The sequence below is a fragment of the Lepidothrix coronata genome, unplaced genomic scaffold, assembly GCF_001604755.1.
Source record: "Lepidothrix coronata isolate B3197 unplaced genomic scaffold, Lepidothrix_coronata-1.0 Scaffold211, whole genome shotgun sequence".
Classification (NCBI taxonomy): domain Eukaryota; kingdom Metazoa; phylum Chordata; class Aves; order Passeriformes; family Pipridae; genus Lepidothrix; species Lepidothrix coronata.
The window spans coordinates 979,125-990,737 of NW_016690391.1; the positions used below are offsets into that span (position 1 = coordinate 979,125).

General features: G+C 49.6%; 1 protein-coding gene across 2 annotated transcripts in view; it reads left to right on the forward strand.

The window, feature by feature from the left end:
* RUNX1 (runt related transcription factor 1) overlaps positions 1-11,613 on the forward strand; it is a 187,970-nt gene that overhangs the window by 125,335 nt on the left and 51,022 nt on the right. The gene's annotated exons all lie outside the window — the stretch shown is intronic.

Consider the following 11,613-nt stretch of genomic DNA (forward strand, 5'->3'; position numbering starts at 1 on the left):
CTCCAGTCCCTTCCCCAGCCTCGTTGCTCTCCTCTGGACCTGCTCCAGCACCTCAATGTCCTTCCTGAGTTCCCTGTGCCTCATGCTGTGGCAAAGCTCAGGAGAACCTGTTTGCTCAGCCAGCCAACCTTCCCTCTTCTCCTTCTTCTCTTTTTTTGGAAGGAATGGAGTACAAGGAGGAGATGAAGGGTTTGATATCCCTGGGGAATTACCCAAACCCTCCCCACAGGTGGTTGTTTTGTTCAGGTGGTGAGGGCAGGGAGTTGTGTCTGGGGGGTGAAGGGAGGGGGGAGCAGATGTGCGGGGAGAGGACGTTCAATCCCAGGCTGGTTTGGGTTGGAAGGGATCTGAAAAATCATCCCAGGTTGCTCCAAGTCCTGTCCAACCTGGCCTTGAACACTTCCAGGGATCCAGGGGCAGCCACAGCTTCTCTGGGAATTCTCTCTCTCCCAGCCCCTCACAACTCTCCCAGGGAGGAATTCCTTCCCAATATCCCGTCTATCCCTGCCCTCTGGCAGTTTGAAGCCATTCCCCCTTGTCCTGTCTCTCCATCCCTTGGAAATAGTCTCTCCCCATCTTTCCTGGAGCTCCTTCAGGCCCTGCAAGGCGACAATCAGTTCCCCCCAAAGCTTCTCCTCTCCAGGCTGAACAATCCCAGCTCTCCCAGCCTTTCCTCCCAGCAGAGCTGCTCCAGCCCTGGGATCCTCTTGGGGCCTGCTCTGGCCTCTCTCCAGCAGCTCCATGTCCTCCCTGTGCTGGATCCCAGAGCTTGTGCCTGTTACCAGAGGCATTTGTTGGCCTCAGCCACAAACCCAAATGAGGCATTTTCATACTTTTATCAAAATGTAAATTGTGGTTTGTGGTTGGTGTCCTGCACTCCTCCTGCACCTTTGGCAGAAGTTCTGGCTGTTGCTTGAGTGGGAATTATCCCGGGAGGACAGAACAGCAGGACTCAAACACCCACTAGAGAATGACACCCACAGCTCGGGGCTGCTTCTCTAGAAAAGAAATGTTTGAAACTGCAACTAAAATAGCTCAGAAAACTCACATTTTCTTCTCAAGCCTTCATTTGCCTGAGTTGCACCATGCTGCTGCATGTGTTTAGTGGAAAAATCTGACCTGTAGTTTTTTGGACTCGAGGACAGACTTTCAAACAAAAACTGCTGGCAGGGTAAAGCTTTTTATTTAGTTTGGTTTGTTGTTTTGTTTTTGTTGTTGTGTTTTGTTTTTTTTTTTTTTGGTTGAATTGTCCCTGAAAAAATCTCCCCAGCGAAGCAGGCAGCTGTGCACATGAAAAAGATATTTGTATATGCAAGTGGCAGATTTGTGTATGCAACGACCTGGGCATGCTCAGGGTTTGCAGACAACAAAACAAACTTTAGTTCTTTGAATATACATCTGCTGGAAGGCTAAGAAACAAACTCATCCTGCAGGCACAGCTTCTGCTCTAAATCAATTCTTCAGTTGGTGTAATAGTTAATATTTAATAAGATTCTACATTTTAAAAAGGAAGTGGAGATATGATATGGGCAGAGAGAACATACGTGTCTTCCCGACCCAAATGTGTGCAAAAGCTTCCTGGTGGTTAATTTAGGATGTTGGAAGCAAATCAGCTGCAGGGGGGAGGAGGTTTTCTGCCTGTCCTCAGGAAAGGTCCCTGTGGGAACCCCCCCTGCAGGAATGCACAGCTCCTTTATTGCTGAGTCACTCCTGACACAGCACAGAGGGGTGATGGGATCACAGGGTCATGGAATGGGTTGGATTGGACCTTAAAAAAGAGCTCATTCCAACTCCCTGCCATGAGCAGGGACACCTTCCACCAGCCCAGGTTGCTCCAAGTTTATCCAGCCTGGCTTTGGACACTTCCAGGGATCCAGGGGCAGCCACAGCTTCTCTGGGAATTCTATCCCAGCCCCTCCCCACCCTCACAGCCAACAATTCCTTCCCAATATCCCATCTAACCCTGCCCTCTGGCAGTTTGAAGCCATTCCCCCCTGTCCTGTCCCTCCAGCCCTTGGAAATAGTCTCTCTCCATCTTTCCTGGAGCTCCTTCAGGTCCTGCAAGGCCACAATCAGGTCACCCCAAAGCTTCTCCTCTCCAGGTTGAACAATCCCAGCTCTCCCAGCCTTTCCAAAAGTACTGACTGTAAGGGGTCTATGAGGACATTCCCTGCCCCCAACTCTGTTTAATCACAGAAGTAGCATCTCCAGCTCCAAAAATGGCATTTTCATGGCATCTGCTTCTGGACCTTCTTTCAGAGCAGTGGGTGCCATTTTCCCCCCTTTTCCCCCAAACCCAACCCATTTCTGCAGCTTGGATTTGCCTCAGGAAATCAGCTGCCCCGTGAATCTTTGTGCCAGGGCCTCACCACCCTCTGAGCAAAGAATTTCTTCCTAATCTCTAATCTAACTCTGCCCCCTGTTAGTTAAAAACCATTCCCCCTTGTCCTGTCACTCTCTGCCTGCTTAAAAAGTCCCTCTCCCTCCTTTTTATAACCCCTTCAGGCACAGGAAGGGCCTCTGAGGTCTCACCAGAGCCTTTTCTTCTCCAGGCTGAGCAACCCCAGCTCCCTCAGCCTGTCAAATTGTGATATTACATTATTGTTGTTGTTCTTCTTCTTCTTATTATTATTATTACTGTATTATATTATATTCATTTTCACGTGGACTTAAAAGTCTTTGGGTTTGACTTCTCACCAAGGGTTTCCCAGTCCCAGTGGCAGCTGTGACCAGTCCAGTGTCTCTTCTCTCCCTATATTTGAGGGAGGTGTGGATTGTCCTGACTCCCACACGTCATCCTGTCGTGGTGAGATGTGTCAAACCATGCTGTGTGATAAAGGGATTGAAAATGGGATTGATCTGCTTGTACTGAGACCAGAATCAAAATGAAACTGCTGGATTAGAGCGTTTCTTGTTTCAGTAATGGATATTTGGGAATACTCACAGAGCCAGGAGTCACTCACTGAAGGAATTACAGAAAGATTGAGAAGTATTTTCTAAGATATCCTGACTCACAAGAGATTTGGGGGAGTCATGGGAACAAAATTAGATGCTGATGTCTTAGAGAAAGTCATGCTGAAGTCCAAAACCAACTCCAGCAGGTGTTTTTATTTACTGGCTTTCTCTGAGGGTTCCAGTGAGTGTCTGTGTCCTCTGTGGGAAATGCTGGAAGGTGACGGGCCAGGGCAGGGTCAGATCGGAGAGGAGGAACAATTTTTCCCTGCAGGAGTGGTCAGGCCTTGGAATAAGTGTCCCAGGGAGGTGGTGGAGTCCCTGTGTCTGGAGGTGTCTGGATGTGGCCCTTGGGGCCATGGATCAGGGGTGACCCTGGTGGTGCTGGGTGAGGGTGGCACTGGATGATCCTGAAAGCCTCTTCCAACCTGAATGACTGAATTTCTGCCTGTGCCTGTCCAGACAATAATTCCCATCAAATTGTCACAGCTCATCAAGAGACCCAAGATACTTAAGAATCTGGCTCTTCCTCCGCTGCTTTCACTACATATTTTTTTTTTAAATCTCTTTTGAACTCAGCATTTCTATTCTCTGCTTCTGAATAAATGCTTATTTTCAAAATGGGATTTTTTTTTTGTGAAAAGAAATCAGACTCCACTGTCAGGGAGAAGGGCAAGATGACCTAAGCCATCGTTTTCTTCTCCAACTTCTATGATTTCTATGATTCATAAAGCAATTTATGTTTTTATGAGCTAGGTCCATGGGGAAAATCATTAGCAGTAACCAGATCAAGAGTAGTGCTCCTGATGAAAATACTTTTGGTTAGGAAACTTGGTAGGAATAGTATGACTCTTAAATTAAATATTTCCCTTAGGCCATTTGACCTACCGTGCACGTCTGCTGAAAAATTAGGTTTTTTTCTTCTTTTGACTGCTTCCCTCTGTTTTCCTCATTGAATTGTTTTAACCTACATAGCTCTGAAAAATTCACTAATGGACCAGGTGCCTGAGAGTGAGGCAAAAAGGAAAAGGCTACATGGATTTAGCCCTGGTCCAAGGTTAAGCTGGGCATTAAATGTGATTATCCCCTGCTGGATATGTAGTTTTCCCAAAGAGGTTTTTGACATCCTTATATCAAAGGGCAGGAGCAGAGAGAGAGAAAGAGAGAGAGAGGAATATATTGCTGAGCAGGATTCAAGAAGGAGCTTCAAAAGCTGGTCCAAGAAGAGCCTTTTTAGGAAGGAATATTTCTTTTTTTGCCTCCTGGCAAATCCAGGGAGGGACACAGGGACACAGAGTAAAGGACACCCCCAGACCTTGATGTGGGGTGATCCTGTCTCACCTGGGAGGTTCCAGGAAAGCCCATGGCCTGTGGATGTTGGGAAGGAAATCTCCAAATGCCCCCTTGCCCGACCTGGGGTGGTTTTTAGGGAGTCCCCAAGGGCTGGTGGTGTTCAGGGCACCAGCTCTGCTGATCCTTTCCCCTGTCCTGTCCAAGCTTTGCCCACAGATTTCCACTCCCAGAGCAGCTTCTGGGAGGAGTCAGCAGAGCCCAAGCCAGGCTGGAATCCCTCATCCCGTGGCAGAAACAGGGAAGGCTCTTCCCGCACGGATCAGGCTGGGGTTGCTTCAGGATTCCTCTGAGGTTTCACCACTTCCACCTTCAGCCTTTTGTGCAAGGAAAATGAGGGAATCACAGAATATCCTGAAAGGGGAGGAACCCACCAGGATCATCCAAGGGTGCTTGGGACACCTCAACACTCCCCCCTGTCCCTCAGAGCGTTGCCCAAACGCTCCTGGAGCTCTGGCAGCCCTGGGGCCGTGCCCACTGCCCTGGGGAGCCTGGTCAGTGCCCACCACCCTCTGGCACCTTTAGAACCTTCTCCTAATATAACTATAAAAGCCAAACTGTTCTCAGAAAACCCTATTCATCCCAGCCAGGTGAAAAAAACCAAAATGCCTTCATTTCTTGCTCGCTTTCTGCTGCAAGTGCCTCCATATGTTGGGAACTGAGAGTGACAGGTACCAACTAAAAGCTTGGAAACCATAACAGAGTGAACCACCATAGTCCCACCATAAAAGCTTATATTCGATCTTAGGAAGGAATTCTTCCCCGGGAGGGTGGGCAGGCCCTGGCCCAGGTTGCCCAGAGAAGCTGTGGCTGCCCCTGGATCCCTGGAAGTGTCCAAGGCCAGGTTGGACGGGGCTTGGAGCAACCTGGGCTGGTGGAAGGTGTCCCTGGTGGCACTGGATGACCTTTAAGGTCCCTCCCAACCCAAACCATTCCATGATTCCATGACTCTATGAAAACATGTAAAGGAAAAGGTGCTGCTTACGGCTGAGAAAAGCAACTGAGGCTTTTTCTGCCTTTCCCAGTGTTTCCTCCCTCCCAGTCTCACAATCCAACTTTCACAAAATCTCGACTAAGGCAGTTGCCTCCAAGAGCTTCCAACCTAAATAGACTCTGCCCAGGCAGAGAAAAAAAAAGGGATGGGCTGCAAGGAAAGCTGGTGGTTGGGCACTGCTGGGGCTGTGGCTCTGTGTTTGTGACACTGATGGGGTGGACTTGTCCTTCAGTGATGGGGACATTCATGGTTGGCCTGTAGAAGAGTTCTGTGCAAGCACGAGCTGGCTGGGGGGGATTTGCAAAACATCACAAAATATTTTGTGTCCAGAGAAGGGAATGGAGCTGGGGAAGGAGCTGGAGAATGTGTCCTGTGAGGAGCAGCTGAGGGAGCTGGGGGGGGTTTATCTGGAGAAGAGGAGGCTCAGGGGGGAGCTCATTGCTCTCCCCAACTCCCTGACAGGAGGGTTGAGAGGAGGAGAGGAAATGGCCTCAAACTGCACCAGAGCAGGTTCAGATCAGAGATCAGAAACAATTTCTCCCTGCAGGAGTGGTCAGACCTTGGAATAAGTGTCCCAGGGAGGTGGTGGAGTCCCTGTGTCTGGGAGTGTCCCAGAGGTGTCTGGATGTGGCCCTTGGGGCCATGGACTGGGGGTGATCCTGGTGGTGCTGGGGTGGGACTGGGTGATCCTGAAGGTCTCCTCCAACCCTGATTATTGTGAGGTTCTGTGATCACTCCCCAAATCCCTAGAATGTGAATTGAAGTGTTGCTGGCTCCAAATGGGCGCAGAGACAGGTGGGGATTGCTCTTGGTTTCCTTTCTCTGTGTGTGTGTGTGTGCATGTCCATGGCCATCCAAGGGTGAAAAAAAGAGAAATTCAATCCAATTAAACAAAATAAAGCAGTTTATTATTGCAGAGGTTGTGGATTCCCCATCCCTGGAAGTGTCCAAGGCCAGGTTGGGTGGAGCAGAAAGACTTCCAGGACTGGGGGAGTCCAGAATCTCTCTGGGCAACCTGTGCCAGGGCCTCCCCACCCTCCCAGGGAAGAATTCCTTCCCAATATCCCACCTAACCCTGCCCTCCTTCAGCTTAAGGCCATTCCCCCTTGTCCTGTCACTCCCTGTCTTTGTGAAAATCCCTCTCCAGCTCTCTTGGAGCCCCTGGATGCACTGGAAGGACTTTATGGACTTTAACTGGCAGTGCAAAGGATTATAAAATTTCTATGACTGCCTGGCACTCCCTGGCAGAGCAGTGTTGGTGGGAGTCCTTTTTATCCTCTTCCACACCTAGAACCTCAGTGGGTTTTCAGTCTTTGAGGTTTCACGGTGCAGACACTGCTTTTCCACACGGAAAAGATGGAAAAGGATTAATTTCCCTGGCATTTCTCAGCCTCACTGCTGAGTCAGTCGACGCTGGGGGATGTGAGCACGGAATTTGTCATTTATTTTGGTTCAATAAAATCATCAAATGCGTGGAACAGGAAATCCTGTGACAACACTGCTTTTTCTGGGAGTGTGGCAGCTCGGATGGATTCGCTTGCTGAGTTATTTGGCTGTCATTTTAAAGATACACAGAAGTGTTGACAGGACAAGCTCCTTCCTCACAGAAAGCAGGGACACAGAAAACCAGAGCTGCTGCTGTGTGGGTTAGGAATGATGTTAAAACTGGCCCAGTCCTATAGAAATTATTTCAACTCCTTTTTTGAGTCACTTCAGCTGACACAGCTCTTTTTTCACCCCTCTTGAATTAGTGTGATTTTAAATTGAGGGCAGGCAGGTAGTTATTTTCAATCCTCTTTTTTTTTTTTTTTTTTTTGCTTTTCTTTTACAGCTAATACTCATTATTTTATTGCCTGGTGGTTGAATAGTTACAAAGGCTGTGGTGAATATTTGCAAGTGTTTACCTAAATTTGCATGATGGCATTTTCAAAGGATACAAAGGCTCATGGAACCATTGAATCATGGAATGGTTTGGGTGGGAAGGGAGCTTAAAGAACAGCTCATCCCATCTCCCTGCCATGGGCAAGGGCACCTTCCACTAGCCCAGGTTGCTCCAAGCCCTGTCCAGCCTGGCCTTGGACACTTCCAGGGATCCAGCTTCTCTGGGAAATCTGGGCCAGGGCCTCCCCACCCCCTCAAGGAGGAATTTCTTCCTAATATATAAATCCCAATATCCCATCTAACCCTACTCCCTGGCAGTTTGAAGCCATTCCCCCTTGTCCTGTCCCTCCAGCCCTTGTAAATAGTCTCTCTCCATCTTTCCTGGAGCCCCTTCAGGCCCTGCAAGGCCACAATCAGGTCACCCCAAAGCTTCTCTTCTCCAGGCTGAACAATCCCAGCTCTCCCAGCCTTTCCTCCCAGCAGAGCTGCTCCAGCCCTGGGATCCTCTTGGTGACCCTCCTCCATCTCTCTCTGCTGGAATCACTGGGTGAATGCTCTGGAACTGTGACAAAAGCAGAACAAGTTGAATGTATATTATTTCTGAAGGTCTTTCCTAAGCAGTCCTTAGGTCTGACTTTCTCCTGTTGGCTGCACTTCCCTGCCCAGGATTTGGAGCTGTTTTAAGATCAGTGAACAAACCAAGATCTTTTTGGAGGGAGTATTTTCCATAGAAATAGGAAACTGGGAGTGAACAAAAGAGTTGAGGCAGCTGCTGGGGCTTTGCTTCAGCTGGACAGGTTTGGAGCTGGAACCCTAGAGTGGTTTTAGGGCTGTCATATTGCCTTTATCCTTCCTAGAAGGAGCTTTCCTAACAAAACTGGGCTGTTGGAGCACCAATCCCACTTTCCCTCCGGGCAGATGACAAATTTTCCTTCAGGGATGTTCTGGAGGGCACCCGAGTTCTGTGACCTGATTGCTTCGCCCTGCTCTCCACAGGAGGTGGGAGAGAGGGTCTCCTCTTCCTCAGGGTCTCCTCTTCCTCGGGGCCTCCTCTTGCTCAATGCCTCTTCTTCCTCAGGGCCTCCTCTTCCTCAATGCCTCCTCTTCTTCAGGTTCTCCTCTTCCTCAGGGTCTCCTCTTGCTCAATACCTCCTCTTCCTCAGGGCCTCCTCTTCCTCAGGGCCTCCTCTTCCTCAGGTTCTCCTCTTCCTCAGGTTCTCCTCTTCCTCAATCCCTCCTCTTCTCCAGGTTCTCCTCTTCCTCAGGGTCTCCTCTTCTTCAGTGCCTCCTCTTCCTCGGGGCCTCCTCTTCCTAAGGGGAAGAGCTCTTGGCTGCAAGTGGGAATTGTGACAAGTAAATGTGTTTTCTGTCAGTGTTAATGGTGAATCTTGGTCAGGCTGTTGCTGTGTCAGTGCAGGGCAGCTCCGTGGAAAGTGTGAGGGGAGAGGATTTATGTCCTTCCGGTGCCTGAAGGGGCTCCAAGAAAGGTGGAGAGGGACTTTTCACAAGGACATGGAGGGACAGGACAAGAGGGAATGGCCTTACGTTGAAGGAGAACAAGGTTAGATGGGATATTAGGAAGAAATTCTTGGCTGTGAGGGTGGGGAGGCCCTGGCACAGGTTGCCCAGAGAAGCTGTGGCTGCCCCTGTATCCCTGGAAGTGTCCAGGACCAGGTTGGAGCAACCTGGGCTGGTGGAAGGTGTCCCTGCCCATGGCAGGGGGTGGGACTGTATTATTTCAAGGTCCCTTCCAACCCAAACCATTCCATGATTCAGTGAAAGACCATTTTGTCTCTGCATCTGAATCATAAGAGCAGGATTTGTCTGTGGTCCGAGGACACGACGTGCCTGCACACAACTTAAACACATCCTGAAGAGATGGAAGGATGGAAACATCTTCCTTGCCTTCTTTAATCGTGGAACAGATAAGGAACAGCCTGTAAAAACGGGAGGAGGCAGGAGAAAGAATCCAACCGACCATAAACAAAAAATTTATGTATTTTATTTTAATCGTGCCTGACCTTTATCCTGCCTTTGAGTCCATCAAACACCAGGCCATCTTCCCCAGGCTGACCAGGCCAGAAAAGCCAGGCTGTGTCATAATAAAGGCAAAAAAAAAAAAAAAAAAAATATTTATGCCACCGTGCTGATTTAATTCTTAAGGATTCTGTTTGTCTGGCTGGGTCTGCCTCTCCCACCTACACCCTGTTCCTCATTACCTGCTCCACGTATCTCCCCGATCTCGCCGCAAACAGTTTTGGTTGACCACACCACTTCCCTCTTGAAAGTTAATGCTGTTTGACTCACTCTGCGCCGCTCGGGCCCAGCCAAAGAAAACAAGCCAAAGAATAACCTGCTTGTGTGCACTTTGGAAACTTCTCAGAGGCCCTGCTTTCAAAATGCTCCACAGTAGCTTCACTATATCTCGCCGCAGCTGCAGAGAAAAAATGAGGGAAGCAAAAATGAAAAAAAAAACAAAAACAAAAACCAAAAAAACCAGGCTGGAGAACCTAAAATAAAGCCTGGGCAGAACCACATGAAATTTTATGGGCTCTCAGTGAACTGCAGGCCTGTGTAGGCACAATGGGAGCGTTAGTCCAGAGGAGGGACCGCTTAAGAACCCACAGATTAAAATATCCAAACTTATTTCTTTGGAAAATCAGGTATTTTCAACTCCTGTGTGGCAAAACCAGTCGCTGGATATGGTCAAAGGTCTTTAGTTCAAGGGAAGTGTGTAGCCCAGGCTGCACAATCTATTTGGAACAGGAGCAAAGCTCCGAGTCGTCAAAGTCTGAATGGTCTGTACCCACGGGGAGTAAATTTATTTTTGTGTTGCCAAATTCCCCTGGTTTACATAAACACTGAGCCACAGGACCTGACCTTTAAGTTGCAGGTCCCTTGTTCAACCCTGTCTGAGGCTGAGTGATGGAGACCTTTCAGTGCCTGGAGACATCCATGATGAAATGTTTGTGTCTGAGCTGTCTGTTTGACCTCCAATGCTGGGATGTTTGTGCAACTCACTTTCCTGTTCCTTCATCCCCCTGAGGGCACTGCCGAGGTGACAAATCCTCTCATCCCTCACTTTTCCCACTCAGTCTGAGGGAGCACCGACCTCTGCTCGCTGGGAGCAGGGACAGGACCCAGGGAAGGGCTGGAGCTGGGACAGGGCAGGCTCAGGGTAGATCTCAGGACAAGGTTCTTCCCCCACAGGGTGGTGGGCACTGACCAGGCTCCCCAGGGCAGTGGGCACGGCCCCAAGGCTGCCAGAGCTCCAGAAGGGTTTGGACAACGCTCTGAGGGACAGGGGGGGTTGTTGAGGTGTCTGGAGTTGGACTGGATGATCCCTGTGTGTCCTTCCCCACTCTGGCTCCACAATCGTGTTCCTGCAGCTTTTCTTTGCACAGAGGGGCCTTTTTTGTGCCTGTATTTTTCTTGGTTGCTCCCTGAGCTGTTGGATGGCTGGCTGGGCCTCCTTCTGCACCTCCTCTTTCCTACATATCTCCAACTGTGACGTCTCAGCCCGTGGCTGGAGGGGATTCCTACGGCCGTTGGTACGTGCGGGAAGACGCAAACTATAAAGAAACAAAAGAGGCTTTTGGCAACGTGGTGCTTGAGTTGGGAGTCATTCAAACGTTGTCAAGGGCTCAGCATTTTAAAAGTGCATACACTGAGATGGGGGAAAGGGAAAAGAAAGCAAAGGGTGTGATTTAGCAGACTAATTTAACTTTCACAAATAACTTCTTCCCTCCCGACTCCTAACGCTCGGTTCTGCGACTTTTCCTTCGCTGCCATGACCTAATTCCTGAGGTGAACCCAGGGAATAATTGCACTTCCCCAGCAGGAATAGAGGGCACAACATCTGTCAGATTCAGCAGAAGTTCTGGTGGATGTACAGCAAGCCAAATAATTATGAGTTTGAGTGGAGATGCACTTGTGCATCCCTGTTCGTTTGTACCTCCCGGCGGAGCTGGGGAGGGGGAGGAAGCACATTCCTGCCTCCCAAAAATTGTCAGGATTGCTTTTTCTGGCTCTGGGACCTCAGGGTGGACGTGAGGCTTTTCATATGTTCGTCAGGAGGCAGGGAAAGAGCTGGAGAGACCCAGCCTGGAAGAGCCTGGAGCCTCACAGTCAGTCAGAGCAAGGGAGAGCAGAGCCTCTCCAGGGCCTTTTTCCCGAGGACTTTCCCCACTGGAGCTCTCCCAGCACAAATCAGGAGTGGAGCAGGGACTAAAAGGGTTCTCAGCCTGCAATTAGGGCAGAAAAGAAGAAACTGGCTGCCCAGGGAGGTCGTGGAGTCTCCCTCTGTGCAGACATTCCAAACCCACCTGGGCACGTTCCTGTGTCTGGGTGACCCTGCCTTGGACTGGATGATCTCCAGAGGTCCCTTCCAAACCCAGCTGTTCTGGGATTCCGTGAACTGAAGCTCGTTTTCTAGT